A 17,745-nucleotide genomic window follows, 5' to 3' on the forward strand; every position below is an offset into this window, starting at 1 on the left:
GTTCAAAAATCCACTGTTGCACGCTGGTACTTGTGGTCATATTTGGCGACTAATTATGCCTTCCAGTAGGCTCTGTGCACTTCACGCTGCTCAAAAGGACAAATTAAGCCCTCCAGTGGGCCTCGGGATGGAATTTCACCTTCTCAATTCATTGCACTGCTGAGTCTGATCCGGAGAGGAATTTTCCCTCCAGCAGCCCCTCGTTAGTTTCAAGGGCGGTGCAGTCCTCCACGGCAGGAAGGGCCGTGTGTCTCTGTTTCCAAAGGTTTCCCAGCTTTAAGAACGCACTCCACAGCAGGTAGGTTTCACACCCTTTATTAGCAGATGAAAGTGAAATGCCATTCCGACCTTTTTAAATCCTCCCGCCAAATATGACCACAAGTACCAGCGTGCAACAGTGGATTTTTGAACCTATCAAAATAAGGCAGGAGGATTTAAAAAGGTCGGAATGGCATTTCACTTTCATCTGCTAATGAAGGGTGTGAAACCTACCTGCTGTGGAGTGCGTTCTTAAAGCTGGGAAACCTTTGGAAACATATATATATATATATATATATATATATATATATATATATATATATATATATATATACACACACACACACACACACGAGTGGAGCGTTTGAGTCTTCGCCCAAGACCTCCAAGGCAGGAGTATGCATCAAACAAAGCTCACAGTCAAGGAACACAAGGAGGAAAAATCGGAGATTTGGCAAACAAAACACAAAAAACAACGTACAGACGAAACAAAAGGAGATGAATAACACAACAAAAATAGATAACACAGTAATTAATTTAACAACCATGGCTTTGACACAAGAAGAAGAACAAATCCTTGCTCTAGGACTATCATATTGTAAGGAAACAAACTTTGATTACACACAGACTAGAATAGACTTGTATCACTTCATCCGCAAATTGAAATTACGAAAACATTTCTTTAACACCAAAGAAAGGATTGATGTTAGGGATCAGGGTGGCATCATACCTCAAGGACCTGATACTCTAACTGTAGCAGATATGTCCTTCCTAAGAGACATGACGGAACTAGAAAATGAGAACACAGCCGAGGTAACAACCATCGGTCAAGCAGGAATTAACTTGGATTTAAACACATGCGCAGCTGTGGTCACATCATTCCGACCCAAATCCATCTTCAACCCTCTAATGCCTAGGGATAATATTGACATTTTTGCAGACAAAATGATTAAAGATCTCAAATTATTGGCAATTTAGAGCAGCAATATTTTCAACAAAACTAGGCACAAGGAACCGATTAAATATTCCTGTGTAATGCAAAAGATAAAAGAACGCCCGAAATTGTTGTACGATGGTCGGATAAAGGGGGCAATGTTGTACTTTGGCCGCTTGAAATGTACAACAAAGAGGCAATGACCCAACTATCTGACAAAAATTGCTACACACGAATCAGTGCTACCAACATTATCAGCATTAAAGAAAAGTATCATGGATGTTTGTACGAATGGAGAAGGAATGGGTTAATAACAAGAAATGAATTAGACTTCATGAAGAACGACTATCCCGTGATACCTCAACTTTATTTGCTTTCGAAAATCCACAAGGATGCGGAATGTCCTCCTGGCAGGCCAATCATATCCGCCATTGGGAGCCTGTTTGAAAACACGAGCAAATTTATTGACTTTTTTCTCCAGCCATTTGTACAGGTTTTGCCATCATACACTAAAGACACTGGGGATTTCCTAACAAAAATCTTTGATTGCAATTGGCACAAAGATTACTTATTTGTCACACTGGATGTACAAAGTTTGTACACGAGCATAAAACATCATGATGGTCTGAATGCAGCTAAATACTACCTGAGTACAAGAGACATAAGTTTTCATCAACATACGCTTATCTTATTGCATATGATGGAATGGTGCCTCGAGAATAACATTTTTATGTTTGATAGATTGCTTTATAAACAGACACAAGGTACAGCCATGGGTACTTGCTTCGCCCCCAGCTATGCGAATTTGCATATGGGCTGGTGGGAGGAGCAAGTACTCATGAGGGCATTCAACACTCAGATGTCTGAAAATGTAGTTTTGTACCAACACTACATAGACGATATTTTTATCTTGTGGAAGGGCAGTGAACAAAGTGTCAATGACTTCGTGAATGCAATCAACATAAATGACCTTAATCTAAAATTTACGGATACTATAAATAAGCAATCCATTGTATATCTTGATTTAGAACTGTACACCATCAACAACAAAGTACACTCACGTACACATAGGAAAATAACATCAGGGAATGCCATTCTACATGCTCAAAGGTTTCATCCTGTCAAACTCATAGATAGCATTCCCTATGCCGAGTGTCTGCGTATGAAACGCAACTGTAGTACTGTAGAGAGCTTAACTGACTCCACAGATAACTTGTTTGAGAGACTTAGCAACAGAGGCTATAAGTCGAAAACTTTAGAAACGGCAAAGCAGAAGTGCTCAGTGGTCACTAGAGATGATATCCTATTTAAAAACAAGGACAGTAAACTAACACCAGGGGAGTCAGTGAAACAGACACCAAGATTAATTACAGGATATAACACATATCATCACAAGTTAAGGAAAATCTTGTACAGACACTGGCCATTAGTGAGATGTGATCCTATCATAGGCCCATCTTGCATTAAGCTCCCCCAGCTAACCTTTAGGAGAGCAAAGTCAATGAAACAGGAATTTGTGTCCAACGCTCCTGCACAGGACAAAGGTACTAGTTGGATCAAATCCCAAAAAGGATTCTTCAAATGCACAAAGTGCAAAGCCTGTAAATATAGAATTAATACTAGATCAGTTTCCACTCCTCTAAGAAAAACTCCACTTGAGATCAGGGAGAATTATACGTGCAAAACAGATTTTGCGGTATATCTGCTACGTTGTACCTGTGACAAGTTGTACGTGGGAAGTACCATCCATCCTGTACACATAAGGATACTACAACATCTAAGAGCCATTAGTAATAATGACCCAACATATCCTGTGGCCCGCCACATTAACAAAGTACATGGCGGCAAAGCGGAAGATCTTTCATACTTTGTTGTCGACAGTGTGAAGAAAAACATCAGGGGCGGCAACAGGCAACTAGCACTTAGGAGACTAGAGTCGAGATATATAATACAGTTGGATTGTAAAATTCCAAATGGTATGAATGCAGACGAAGCTTTGAGTGCACATCTCTAATCATTTAACTTTAGCTGAATTCTGATGCTGAAGTCTGCCTTTTTTAGATTCTTGAACCAATCTTTTGAGATCTGGCCCCGAAAAAATATCTGTTTTTCTGTCTTCTCACATCATGATTCACTTATCACATTCCTACCATTTTCAGGGCGTTTTATTTAAATAAGCAAGAGTACTATTATGTAGTAATAATTGTTCAGATTTGCCACCATCGTAATTTAAGCGAGTATGGGCAGGACTCGATGCCAGCGATTTTATTATAAGCCCACTTGGGCTCTACGCTGATATGTTTCACGCTGATATGTTTTACATTGTTTCATATTGTTTAAACATTGTGTGCACATTGCTGATACATTATATTGTAACTTACAGAGATCATAGTAAGATGATATTAATTTATTTTATTGTTTGTGCTTGGGCAAATAGAATATCAAAATTATTATAGAATCCATACTAAGTTAATTTGGATATAGGTGGCAAATGCTTCATTGCTTTATACTTATTTTTATTTTTATTTATATACTAAGGCAACACTAGTCGTAAGAAAGACTTTTTTCTGTTAGTACTTTTTCATGTTGATTATCGTTTCACTGGTTGCTAGGCAACCTTCTGGTTTGTGTCACATGAATTGCAAATGCATAAATTACCTAACTAGAGTGTGGTCAGTCACAGTGAACAAGGCGGACTCGTCCGCCGAAACGCGTCTGGGCCACAGTGTTGAAATAAACAATTCTCTTTGAACATCATCCCACGGAGTCAGTGCCTGTTTCTGCATGCGAGAAACTAGGATTGGAAGAAATATATATATATATATATATATATATATATACACAGAAAGAAGGTTGGGTAACAGGTAAATTGCCCGGCGCTTATAGTCTCAGACACTGGTCCCCACCAGTGTTATTCAAAACATTCAACACGAAAACATCTGAGAACAATAATAAGTATTTTCAATGCTCCACCGATGATTAATCTTCTCATTCATTTATTTCATGATGTTTTTATTCTGGTTTCTTTTTAGAAGTCAAAAGTTCACAAAGTAGAAACACAGAAATTGCTAGTAGAATCACAGAAATTGCCAACACGTGTTTCGCGCCAGCTGCGCTTCTTCAGGGCTGTTATACAAACAAAATTGATAGACTCAGAATTAGCTATTCCATCTTAACCTTATATCCATGAGCATACATTTAAATAATAATGATAATACAGTTGGGTACTATAGCCTTCAGTACTATTTCCTGAAACAGTAAATACAAGAATATACAAAATATACACAGTTAAACACAAACAATAGGGGGAAAAAGGGGAAAAAGGTAAAAAATAGGAGAGAAATAGGAACACCAGGCCTGACATGTTATTATACAGTCTTTTATCTTAATTTACTAATTTACACATCAAAGAGTCTGCACTACCTTAATAAGGAGATTTAATGTAATATAACACAGGAGCTAAGGTTACCTCGTCTTCTATTATAGATATCTTTTTTACTTTAAGAGGAAATCTTCACAAATGATGCGATATCCCACTATTGTGGATCCATTTCCTAAAGATAAAGTTGATCCATTATTAGTTAGTTTTAAAATTCAGATCCTAGTCACTAAAGGTTTATCCAAGAAAGAATATATAATCTCACCTTATTAATAACAGTATTCCGCTAAATCTTGTGATAAAGTTTAATTTATTTGATAATTCTGTTGCCAATCGATGATAAGATCTATAAGTAAAGTTATTGAACAATCTAATTAGTACCACTGTGGTCTGAGAGCAGTATTTCAAAAGAATAGCATTAAATGAAATGTCTTATACTCATTGATCAATAGAATCTCAGAACTGTTTCTAATGACATGATAATAGCAGAAGTATTTTACGTGGTAGCGTGGAAGTGAATAGTGAAATGTATAAACTGTATACTATTCTCAAATTTTAATGAGAATCTTGCACATTCAAAAGGATTTATTATGTATAAGCGAAGAAAGAATTTAAAATCTAGGACTGCTCATGTTGCTCCAATTCTGACAATTTAAAGCGACTTCGGCATAAAAAATATATTGTATAGTAGCGTTAAAGTAAATTGCTCACTAGATCATTCTGAACACACTAAGATAGGACCTAGGTACTAATAAATGAAAAAAGGGAAGTCAGAATCCTGTGACTGCTAGCTTCATTCACAACTGTATTATCATTATTATTTAAATGTATGCTCATGGATATAAGGTTAAGATGGAATAGCTAATTCTGAGTCTATCAATTTTGTTTGTATAACAGCCCTGAAGAAGCGCAGGTGGCGCGAAACACGTGTTGGCAATTTCTGTGATTCTACTGGCAATTTCTGTGATTCTACTTTGTGAACTTTTGACTTCTAAAAAGAAACGCGAATAAAAACATCATGAAATAAATGAATGAGAAGATTAATCATCTGTGGAGCATTGAAAATACTGATCATTATTGTTCTCAGATGTTTTCGTGTTGAATATATATATATATATATTACCTACTGGCAGTCGTCAGTAGGTAGTTATAGTTAGAACCTATTTTCCATAGGAAATCCGCAGCATTCTATTCCCAATAAGTCTGGCGCCGGTTGACGAATCTTTGCGAAATGTTCCAAACTTTTGGCCAGCTCCGGTCCGCTCCTATCCTGAAAGTTTCGTGGTGATTCGTCAAGTGGGGGCTGAGAAAAAAGGGGGGTCCCAAAACGCGTTTTCCCCATGCAATTTCCCATAGGACCTGTTGACGCAGCTACAGCCCGAACTGCTGAACGGAATTACACCAAATTTGGCAGAAAGGTAGACCTTGGTTCAGAGTCGTGCGTTTTGCTTAAATGGTGTAAATCCGTTCCGTAGTTCCTGAGAAAATCAAAAGTAAAATCACATATATATCTGGGTGGAGCCTAACCACACATCTCATCGTGAGATCTGATTGGCTGTCAGCACTTCATCCAAGAAGTGTTGGCAGCCATCTTGGGACCAATATACATGATAGCACCTCATTAAAAAGCATTGCAGTTAATAGAAGGTTTTAAGACTTTAGTTAGATTATAAATCATTTGTTGATGGTACCATACTCATTTTAGGAATTGTGGTATGTTCTAAGGTGATTTTACCATGTGAAAAAGCCTTCTGCTGGGATATCATGAATCATGTTTGAGAGAAAACTATTTTCACATGCTTTTCCCACAGAGGTTTGGAAGGTGATCTATAAGCTAAACTGAGAGCATATTTTCTGTAAATTCACATTATCTTTCTTAGTCATGTGAGAATGAAGTCTGACATTCTCAGTAAAACATGTACATCCAACAAGGGCAGAGACTGTCAGTTGATTCCTTTGTGTTCTACTGCAGCTTCCCAGAGTGTTCCAAAGAACAACTAGAGCGCTAACACTCCTACTTATGATAAACGTATGGCACACCTGAAGCCATCTTGATTGGAATAAAGTGATAACTCTTAAAACATTTAATTCAAAAAGGAACAACATGAGGGGATTCATTTTGCCATAGAATGTATGATTAGTGCTGCAGAAAGAAAAATTAGGGCACATTTTGAGTGACTTCTCAAATCCTCTTCTATTTCATTAAAGAATTCTGACATGCAGACTGAAACATCCACTTTCAATACCAGCAGCAGACTTCCATGGTGAGCAGTAGCTTTACTACAGTGATCTAATGAGCAACTAGGGTGCTAACATTCTGAATTTATGGCAAATGTGTGACACATCTGAATGCCTTCTTCATTGAATCAAAGTAAAAAACTGACAGTATGCCTACTGAGGAGACTGTAGTAAATGAGGAAATTAGGAAACTTCATAACAAGTCTCCCAAGATGGCCACCAGAGACAAAAGAGCCCAAATGTAGCACAAATATCACCGAGATGTAGCCCAATTACAGAAATCCCAGAGTGTTTTAAAGAACAACTAGAGCGCTAACAGTCTTACTTATGACAAAAGTATGGCACACCTGAAGCCATCTTGATTGGAATAAAGTGGTAACACTTAAAACATTTAATTTGCAAAGGAACAAAATGAGAGGGTTCATTTTGCCTTAGAAATTATGATTAGTGCTGCAGAAAGAAAAATTAGGGCACATTTTGACTTCTCAAATCCTCTTCTATTTCATTAAAAAATTCTGACATGCAGACTGAAACATGTACTTTGAATACCAGCAGCAGACTTCCCTGGTGAGCAGTAGCTTTACTACAGTGATCTAATGATCAACTAGAGTGCTACCATTCAGAATTTATGGAAAATGTGTGACACATCTGAATGCCTTCTTGATGGAATCAAAGTAAACAAACATTGAAAATGCAGTAGGTCTCGCCCTCGTTTAAGTTAAAGCAATTCTGTTTGTAATTAGGTGACTTTTTAGCTTTGCTTGTATTAGAGTTTTTCAAACTTTCATGTACATGCCATGCATATGTATGCATATATGTATATGTTTGCATGCATTTATATTTATATAGATATGAAGATTATATTTATATGTTTATTATCTACTGGCGGTCGCCAGTAGATAGTTATAGTTAGGACCCTGTTTCCATAGGAAATCCGCAACATTCTATTTTGAATAACTTTGGCGCCGGTCGACGAATCCTCGCAAAATTTTCAAAATAGGTGGGGCGTTGAGCTCCGTTCCTACCCTGAAAGTCTCGGGGGGATTCGTCAAGCGGGGGCTGAGATAAAAGGGGGGTCCCAAAACGCGTTTTTCCCATGCATTTTTCCATAGGACCTTTAGACAGAGCTACAGCCCGAACGGCTGAACAGAATTTAATGAAATTTGGCAGAGAGGTAGTCCTCAGGTCAAGGAAGTGCCTTTTGTAGGTTTGGTGTAAATCTGTTCAGTAGATTCTGAGAAAATGGCCTTTAAATCAATATATATATCTGAGCCAGCTTACGGTGCGCTTACGGTGCGCTTACCGTACGCGTACGGTGGCGTGCGCGAGCGCGATTTTGATTGGCTCTTAGCTCTTAGTAAACATTCGAATCGGTCGAAACCAGGAAGCGGCGGCCGCCATTTTCTCTCTCGCTCCCTGAGTTGGGCAGCAAAAACGAACCCCAAAAATGTGTAAAGAGGCAGTTTCATGAGATCCTAACCACCCAGCATTGATACAGGGGTCCCCAAACAACCCCCAAGCCCCCAAAAAAATTTTTTTTTTTTTTCGGGAAATCTCCGATTACGCTTACCGTACGCGTACGGTAAAAATTTCTAAAAAAAAAAAAAATTATCCACATTCTCCCCACCCCGTGTGCAAATGGTGCCCGAAGGACACCATTTGTGCATGGCATATTACAGCTATGAATTTAACAAAGAATACATTTCACAAAGATGCGCATAATATGTCCCCCATGTGCGCACGGTGCGCGAAGCGCATCGTGCGTACATGGCCCATCCCGCTTAACGTGGGCACGCGGTGCGCACAGCGCACCGCGTGACCACCGTGCGTGCACGGCACTAACTGCGTAAAGTGGGCGCGCGGTGCGCGAAGAGCACCGTGCGCGCACGGAACGAACTGCGTTAACTGGGCGCGCACGCCACGAATGGCGTAAAGTAACTTAGCATTTAAAAAAACCGTACAAATTCACTGAAAAAACCATAGGTTTCACACACGTTATAGTTAGGAATTAGCATTTAAAAAACCTTGCAAATTCACTGAAAAAAACATAGGTTTCACACATGTTATAGTTAGCTGTACATTTCACTCGTAAAAAACCAATGAAATTCCCGCGTTATAGTTAGTGCAGGCAACTATAACTCACGCGACCGCAATCTTCTGCTGATGACATATGTGTCTTTATGAAAAAAAAATATTTGTGATATATGTATAGCTAAAATTTAATGGAAGAAGACATGGGCAAATAAGTGTCGAAATACAGTATTAGCATCAGCAGAGGATTGCGGTCGCGTGAGTTATAGTTGCCTGCACTAACTATAACGCGTGTATATATATGTGCATATGTGTGCATGTACAGAGAGGTGTATAGGTAGAGGTGTATAGGTAGAGGTGTAGCGGTAGAGAGTAGTAGAGAGTAAAGAGCGAGTTATAGAGAGTAGAGAGTGAATAGTAGAGAGAAGTAGAGTAGTAGAGAAAGTATCAGACAGTGAGTAGTAGAGAGTGAGTAGTAGAGAGTGAGTAGTAGAGAGTGAGTAGTAGAGAGTGAGTAGTAGAGAGTGAGTGAGTAGTAGAGAGTGAGTAGTAGAGAGAGTATTAGAGAGTAGTAGAGAGAGTATTAGAGAGTAGTAGAGAGTGAGTAGCAAAGTGAGTAGTAGAGAGTAGTAGAGAGTGAGTAGTAGAGAGTGAGTAGTAGAGAGTGAGTAGTAGAGAGTAGTGGAGTAGTAGAGTGAGTAGTAGAGAGTGAGTAGTAGAGAGTGAGTAGTAGAGAGTGAGTAGTAGAGAGTGAGTAGTAGAGAGTGAGTGAGTAGTAGAGAGTAGTAGAGAGTGAGTAGTAGAGAGAGTATTAGAGAGTAGTAGAGAGTGAGTAGCAAAGTGAGTAGTAGAGAGTAGTAGAGAGTGAGTAGTAGAGAGTGAGTAGTAGAGAGTAGTGGAGTAGTAGAGTGAGTACTAGAGAGTAGTAGAGAGCGAGTAGCAGAGAGCAAGTAGTAGAAAGTGTGTAGTAGAGAGTGAGCAGTAGAGAGTGAGCAGTAGAGAGTGAGCAGTAGAGAGTGAGTAGTACAGAGTGAGCAGTAGAGAGTAGTAGAGAGAGAGAGAGTAGTAGAGAGTGAGTAGTAGAGTAGTAGAGAGTGAGTGGTAGAGAGTAGGAGAGAGTGGTAGAGTGAGTAGTAGAGAATAGTAGTGTGTGAGTAGTAGAGAGTGAGTAGTAGAGAGCGAGTAGTAGAGAGCGAGTAGTAGAGAGCGAGTAGTAGAGAGCGAGTAGTAGAGAGAGAGTAGTAGAGAGAGAGAGTAGTAGAGTAGTAGAGAGTGAGTGGTAGAGAGTAGTAGAAAGTAGTAGAGTGAGTAGTAGAGAGTGAGTAGTAGTAGAGAGTGAGTAGTAGTAGAGAGTGAGTAGTAGAGAGTGAGTAGTAGAGAGTGAGTAGTAGAGAGTGAGTAGTAGAGAGTGAGTAGGAGAGAGTGAGTAGTAGAGAGTGAGTAGGAGAGTAGTCAGTCGGTGTCAGTCAGTGTCAGTCAATCAGTGTCAATCAGTGTCAGTCAGTGTCAATCAGTCAGTGTCAGTCAGTGTCAGTCAGTGTCAGTCAGTGTCAGTCAGTGTCAGTCAGTGTCAGTCAGTGTCAGTCAGTGTCAGTCAGTGTCAGTCAGTGTCAGTCAGTGTCAGTCAGTGTCAGTCATTGTCAGCTAGAGCAGCTCTGCTGACCTGGTTCTCTGGCTCTAAAAGGAGCTCTGCTGACCTGGTTTTCTCTCTCTAAAGCAGCTCTGCTGACCTGGTTCTCTGGCTCTAGAGCAGCTCTGCTGACCTAGTTATTATGCTACAGAGCAGCTCTGCTGATCTAGTTCTCTGGCTCTACAACAGCTCTGCTGACCTGGTCCTCTGGCTCTAAAGCAGCTCTGCTGACCTGGTTCTTAGGCTCTAGAGCAGCTCTACTGACCTTGTTCTCTGGCTGTAAAGCAGCTCTGCTGACCTGGTTCTATGGCTCTAAAGCAGCTCTGCTGATTTGGTTCTCTGGCTCTAGAGTAGCTCTGCTGACCTGGTTCTCTGGCTCTAAAGCAGCTCTGCTAACCTGGTTCTCTGGCTCTAAAGCAGCTCTGTTGACCGGTTTCTCTCCCTCTAAAGCAGCTCTGCTGGCCTGGTTTCTCTGGCTCTACAGCAGCTCTGCTGACCTGGTTCTCTGGCTCTAGAGCAGCTCTGCTGACCTAGTTCTTAGGCTCTAGAGCAGTTCTGCTGACCTGGTTCTCTGGCTCTACAGCAGCTCTGCTGACCTGGTTTTCTGCACTCACGATGCACGCACCAGACTTCGCGAAAATATATTTAAAAATAATATAAGTTTATTATAAGTACAAATATATTATTTTGATGAATATCTCACATAATCTCTTGCCTTAATATGTATATTAAAGACACATACATATCATTTTGGAACATAATTTTTTTTTGCGGGTCGCGCACCCAGCGCTCCAGCACGTATATGATGTCACGCGGGACCCGCAACCGTGCAAACATCTCGTACCGTAATGCGCATGTGTCTCGAATGCGCGGGAGCAGGAGTCGCAGACTGGTCGCATACCAATCGCGCATATCACGTGATATTAAATGTATACGATGTAACTGAAAAACATGCAGCCGTCGCACACCATACGCGGATCCTTGATGACTTTTCTAAAATGGCGGCTAGAATGCGCGCACCCACCGTGATGTGTACACTTTGCGCGACTCCGAAAAAAATTGAATTTTTTTTTAAAGAAAATAATATAAATATATTAAAATAAAAAATGAAAACAAGAAAATTAATCAATATTTCAGTTTTAATTATTTTTTTTTTGCAATTTTCAGAAAAATATATAATGTTGTTTAGTGAATAAAATATTTATCAATAAACAGTTAAACTGTAGAAAATCAGTACAAAAAAATAGATGTAACTACTATCACACTTAAAAGTTAGCATTTAAAAAACCTTTGAAATTCACTGAAAATAAACATAGGTTTCAGAGACGTTATAGTTAGAAATTAGCATTTAAAAAACCTTAGAAATTCAAAGAAAAAAACATAGGTTTCAGGGGTGTTATAGTTAGCTGCTCATTTCACTCATACAAAACCATAGAAATTCCTCCGTTATAGTTAGTTCTGCTAACTATAACTCACGCGCCCGCAATGCACTGTTGATGAGGTCACATATTGCATCATTCATGACATGGTCAGTGACATCACTGATGACATCACTGATGACATCTCAAATGACATCACTGATGACATCATCCACTTGACAATCTGATACACCTCATCATACACTAGTATAACCTTTCATCACTCACTGTAAAATACAGAGTACCATATTTGAAACCATTGACACACCAATACAAGTTACTACATACCCACTCACTGATTCCTAAGTCTACACACACAACTACCCATTCAACAACAGAATCATCTATACATGCAGTCATTAATTAATAGAACACTATCAAATGCACTTATACACATATAGACATTGGCACATCAGCAGTCATCTTAGTCAGTTATGCAGTCATCCTACTCACTCATGAAAAAAATTTATCGCACTTAAATTTACTCACTTACACAATTATCCAACAACACCTCATTTATTCAAACACATAGTAACTCATCGTTAATATGTTAAAAAAGCACCATTACAATTATACACTCATTCATATAGTTACTCTCACAATCACTGACTCTTACACATACTTATTTATATCCACCAACTCTCACATACAATGCCTTTTATTTTTTTACTTTGTTGAGGATGTACAACTAAAACATATATTCGCTCACCAACACACAAATAAATACACTCAGTCACCCAAACAACTGTTTCCACATGCACTCTTAAACCCATACACCTAGTCAATCAACCATTCACACATCTATGCATAGAGTTACACACACCCCATCCAACCACACACAAACTCAGTGTCCCATACAAATACTCACCCAACTAATCAATAACTAATATACACACTCATGTAGTTAGTGACCAACTGATGCAGCATGTTATACAACAACAGAGACAGTGCTGCACACATTCGCATAGTTTAGTTACTAATCCATGTATTAAGTGAGACACTTTTAATTACTCACTTAAAAAGACAGTCAGACAGCTACTAAATCCTCCATCCAGACAGTTATATATCCACTCAATCTTCAATACAGATTGGTATATATATATAATACATATTTAAATTTCAAACTAAACCACATTCAGTGGATGATGTCATCAGTGATGTCATCAGTGATGTCATTTGAGATGTCATCAGTGATGTCACTGACCATGTCATGAATGATGCAATATGTGACATCAGCAGTGCATTGCGGGCGCGTGAGTTATAGTTAGCAGAACTAACTATAACGGAGGAATTTCTATGGTTTTGTATGAGTGAAATGAGCAGCTAACTATAACACCCCTGAAACCTATGGTTTTTTCTGTGAATATAAATATATATATATTATCTACTGGCGGTCGCCAGTAGATAGTCATAGTTAGGACCGTGTTTCCATAGGAAATCCGCAACATTCTATTTGGAATAACTTTGGCGCTGGTCGACGAATCCTCGCGAAATTTTCAAAACTAATGGGGCGCTACGCTCCGCTCCTACCCTGAAAGTCTCGGGGGGGATTCGTCAAGCGGGGGCTGAGAAAAAAGGGGGGTCCCAAAACGCGTTTTCCCCATGCATTTTCCCATAGGACCTTTAGTCCGAGCTACAGCCCGAACGGCTGAACAGAATTACTTGAAATTTGGCAGAGAGGTAGTCCTCAGGTCAAGGATGTGCCTTTTGTAGGTCTGGTGTAAATCTGTTCAGTAGGTCCTGAGAAAATAGCATTTAAATCAATATATATATATGTAAGCGCGCTCCGTGCGCTTACCGTAAGCTTACCGTACGCGTACAGTGCCGTGCGCGAGCTCAATTCTGATTGGTGGTTACATGACTGTAAACATTCGAATCGGTCGAAATCAGGAAGTGTCGGCCGCCATTTTCTGTCTCTCGCACTGAGAAACAAAGGTGGGGAACGTGAAAAGGGGGCAACGAAGAGAGTTGCAGACTCCCTAGTGTTTGTCAGGGGGTCCAAGAAGGACCCAAAAGTACGAAAAATACATTTAATAATTAAAAAAAAAAAAATCGCGGGGTGCGCGTACGGTAAGCTTACCGTACGTGCACGGCAAAAACATTTTTTTAAAAAATAAAGAAGTAACAATCACATTTATTAAATAAATTAAAGGACCCACAAGGGAGAAAAAAACAAATGTTACTGTGTAAAAAAAGGCGAGGTGCGCACGGCATGGACTGCGCAGGGTGTGCGCATAGTGAAAAACCAGAAAAAAAAATAAAAAATAAATACATAACTTAGCATTTAAAAAACCGTACAAATTCACTGAAAAAACCATAGGTTTCACACACGTTATAGTTAGGAATTATCATTTACAAAACCTTGCAAATTCACTTAAAAAAACATAGGTTTCACACATGTTATAGTTAGCTGTACATTTCACTCGTAAAAAACCAATGAAATTCCACGTTATAGTTAGATCAGGTAACTATAACTTGCGCGACCGCAATCCACAATGTGTAATTTCAGATGTCATCATTGATGTCATGAGTGATGTCACTGACCATGTCATGAGTGATGTTATATGTGACGTCATCAGCAGTTTATTGTGGGCGCGCAAGTTATAGTTACCTGATCTAACTATAACGTGGAATTTCATTGGTTTTTTACGAGTGAAATGTTCAGCTAACTATAACATGTGTGAAACCTATGGTTTTTTAAGTGAATATATATATATATATATATATATATATATATATATATATATATATATATATACCGAGAAACATGACAAAGCCCATGAATAAGACCTAATAATGTACGTAGAACCTGCAAGTGAAATTAGTACCACCGTTTGGGGTCACCAGTCATTGCTACTAACAAAAGTCTCGGGGTGAATACTAATGACAGGGATGCAGATCATGTATTTCAGCACTTGGGTAACATCCCATTAACGCTTTTAACAAACTTAGATAGGGGCATTTGCACTCCTTTACCTTCCTACCTGCTTGAAGCACTTTACATTAATCTCTTGGCCTCTGTAGAATGCTTTAATCAACAAAAACAGGGGAAATTGCTCTTTATAAGTTCCCTACTTGCTTGAAGACCTTTGTATTTCCCTCTTGGCCTCAGTTGAATGATTTTAACATACTTGCTTTTATGGTGCGATAATTTTAATCTGTGAAATATATTATAAGATCAATTGAGGATGGTTTTATCTGCAAGGAAACTAAGAACGGATTTTTAAGGTAACAAAAATCTTGTTTTTTCTCCTATGCTCGTATTACTGTAATGAATCTAGTTAATCGAACGGTTAATAAAATGTACTTACTTACCGTCACAAAAGTCTTTGTCCTTCGTGAGCACCAATGTCTCGAAATACAGGCTGGGGGGTAAGAGTAACAGAGGAGGCAGGATTGTTATTCTTTGGGAGTTTAACTTCCAGAGATGAAATACCAGCTTGTCCTGTGCTTTGAGCAAGGTTTGCTTTGAAAGCTTGACAACTCTTTTCTGAGTTCTTCTTAGGCACTAAACTTTGTAGTATCCATTTGGATACCAGAGCTGTCATTTAATAAACTTGTCTCGCAGAGGTTGCAGTAGTGAGTAGTTCATGCTTGCTCCAGGAGGTGGTAATGGGATTAGAGCTCAAATACAGTGGAAACAGTAATGTGTGCAGTGGGGAAAATGTAACTTTTTAGTTCTACGTTTTTATCTTTTCTTTAGGCAGACGTTAGCGTCATCCTTTTTTTTTTTTACCTCATCTCTATTTCTCTTCTTTTTTCCAATCTGCCTTTGTGTATTTATTTAATTCATAGTCCTCATTTATTAGTCTCCTCTGCAAAGTATACCATTGACGATTTTGGTATTGTTCCCATTGCGTTTTAATTCACCTGTTTCGCAGCCTCGCGCTCTCTGTCCTTGGGCCTTGCACCTGATGTAATGTTGAGTTTTTTGTAAGCGCTAGTGCACTGTTGCATTTATTTTAGGACTGTGGTTTATACACCTGAATTGGTAGTTTATTTTTTTTATTTTTTGTTGAGCTTCATGAAGTATCATATGTTTTGCGTGTAGGCTGTTGTGGGAGGTTGCTTTTATGCTACAACCATTAGGTGGCAGTATTGCATTTCAGATTTATGCTCGATAAAACTCGCATTTATAGTGTGTTTTAATACGGCTTTCCCGTGCGCAACTTGCTTTTATATATTAATGATATTGTTCTAATCTACCAATAAGGGAAACGTTTGCATGAAACCTTTTTGTATCTTTACATACAAAGAAGAAACGCTCGCTTAACTTCCAGTGAAATCGTCACCGGGATGCGCAATCAAAATGCAAATTATTTTTCTAATTGATTATATCTTAATTGACACATTTCGCTATCGTGTTGCTCGTTTAACATTCTAAAATTTGAGCCACCAAAACATCTATATTGACGTTTTACAGTTTCACAGCAATATTTGACACAAACATTATGCTATAATGTGAAAGTTCCGTAAAAATTGTTCACCATTATTTCACTTGGTGGAATAACCGAAAAAGCAAAGTAAACGAGGACTATGGAGATTAGTCATACTAAACAACCGATCCTCTATTTTATTGTTACACGGATGATCATTAAATTGTGGCCGGTGAAACTTACTCATAGTAGTCGAATAAATAAATGCGCACGTGCCTCTTAGCGAGCTTGTGGGCGCGAGGGCAGAGTGCATAGCAGCTGAACAGGAATCGTGACGCAGGGCGAGATGTAGAAAGAAAATGAGTGACTGACTGGATGATTGTATACACATTTCTACACCAGGGTAGATGCTCACGCGGGCTGAGGAAGAAGTCGGAATAAAACATTCCGTGCCCATACTTCTACTGCGAGTGACTGTCCGCCTGTTTAGCCATCACGTGCGGTGATCTTTACCTAACCGGGGGCAAACAATGCAACAGTCCTCGCATAGCTTTACATTGCCACCCTTAGTTTGTAATTTAAGTGAAGTAGTGACGTTCTCAAGTTCGAGATGTTCAGGGATCATTTTTCTCCAGTCGATGTTGCTCTGGGGTTAGTCAAAAATACAGTAACATAGTGTTAACTCGGGCAAAATATGCTTGAGGCAGGAGGAAGCCTCCACAATTCTGATGTAAGCTCACAAACATTCATTAGCAAAAATAAAAATAGTTGTGGAAGCATGAGCTTTTTCAAACTTGTGCTAGAGCTAACAATACCTGTAATAACCGTGCAGCAAATTAATAAGGAGCACTGAGTAAATCCAGTACATAACAATAAGCCACTTGAAAAGCACCTCTCTTATTCTTCTTATCTGAAACTAATAATGGCCTGCTGTGTGCTTCACACCTTCTGCCGCTAACATGACAAACCATCACTGTGGACTATTAAGAAATTGTGCTTGCAATTATGCAAGAAAGCAAAAAACACATCTTTTTGCATTACAGGTAGGTTTTCTACCTATAATATCCAAATTAAACACCAAAACTCATTTAGCAGGCACTGTGCGGCTATGAAGTAGTTTTGACATCGGCAATTTATGGTCGCTGTTTGACGTGGCCTTTCGTGCAGCGTCATCATCAAATGTTTTGCCTTACACCAAATTTTTGGTGAGTTCATCTTTGTTGACTTTAGGACTCTGTTCACTTTACCACTGCTAACCAGTGCTATCAATCAATCAGTATTTGCAGAGCGCTGCTCATCATCCGTGAGGGTTTCCAGGCTCTGGGTTTGATGTGCTCAGTCGAAAAGCCAGGTCTTGAGTTTCTTCATGAATTCCGCCAGCAAAGGGAATGTCTGGGGGTGTTGGGGAAGGTGTTTGGGTTGGCGTAGAAGGTAGGAGAAGGAAGGAACTGCCTCCGCTGTGGCTTCGGCAGATGTGCAGT

The 17,745-nt window shown here is 39.3% G+C and overlaps 1 protein-coding gene across 3 annotated transcripts in view; it reads left to right on the forward strand.

Annotated features, from left to right (window-relative positions):
- The window catches only part of MSH3 (mutS homolog 3), a 2,607,526-nt gene that overhangs the window by 291,996 nt on the left and 2,297,785 nt on the right, over positions 1–17,745 (forward strand). The window lies entirely within an intron of this gene.

The sequence above is a fragment of the Triturus cristatus genome, chromosome 2_1 (genome assembly GCF_964204655.1).
Source record: "Triturus cristatus chromosome 2_1, aTriCri1.1, whole genome shotgun sequence".
NCBI lineage: Eukaryota > Metazoa > Chordata > Amphibia > Caudata > Salamandridae > Triturus > Triturus cristatus.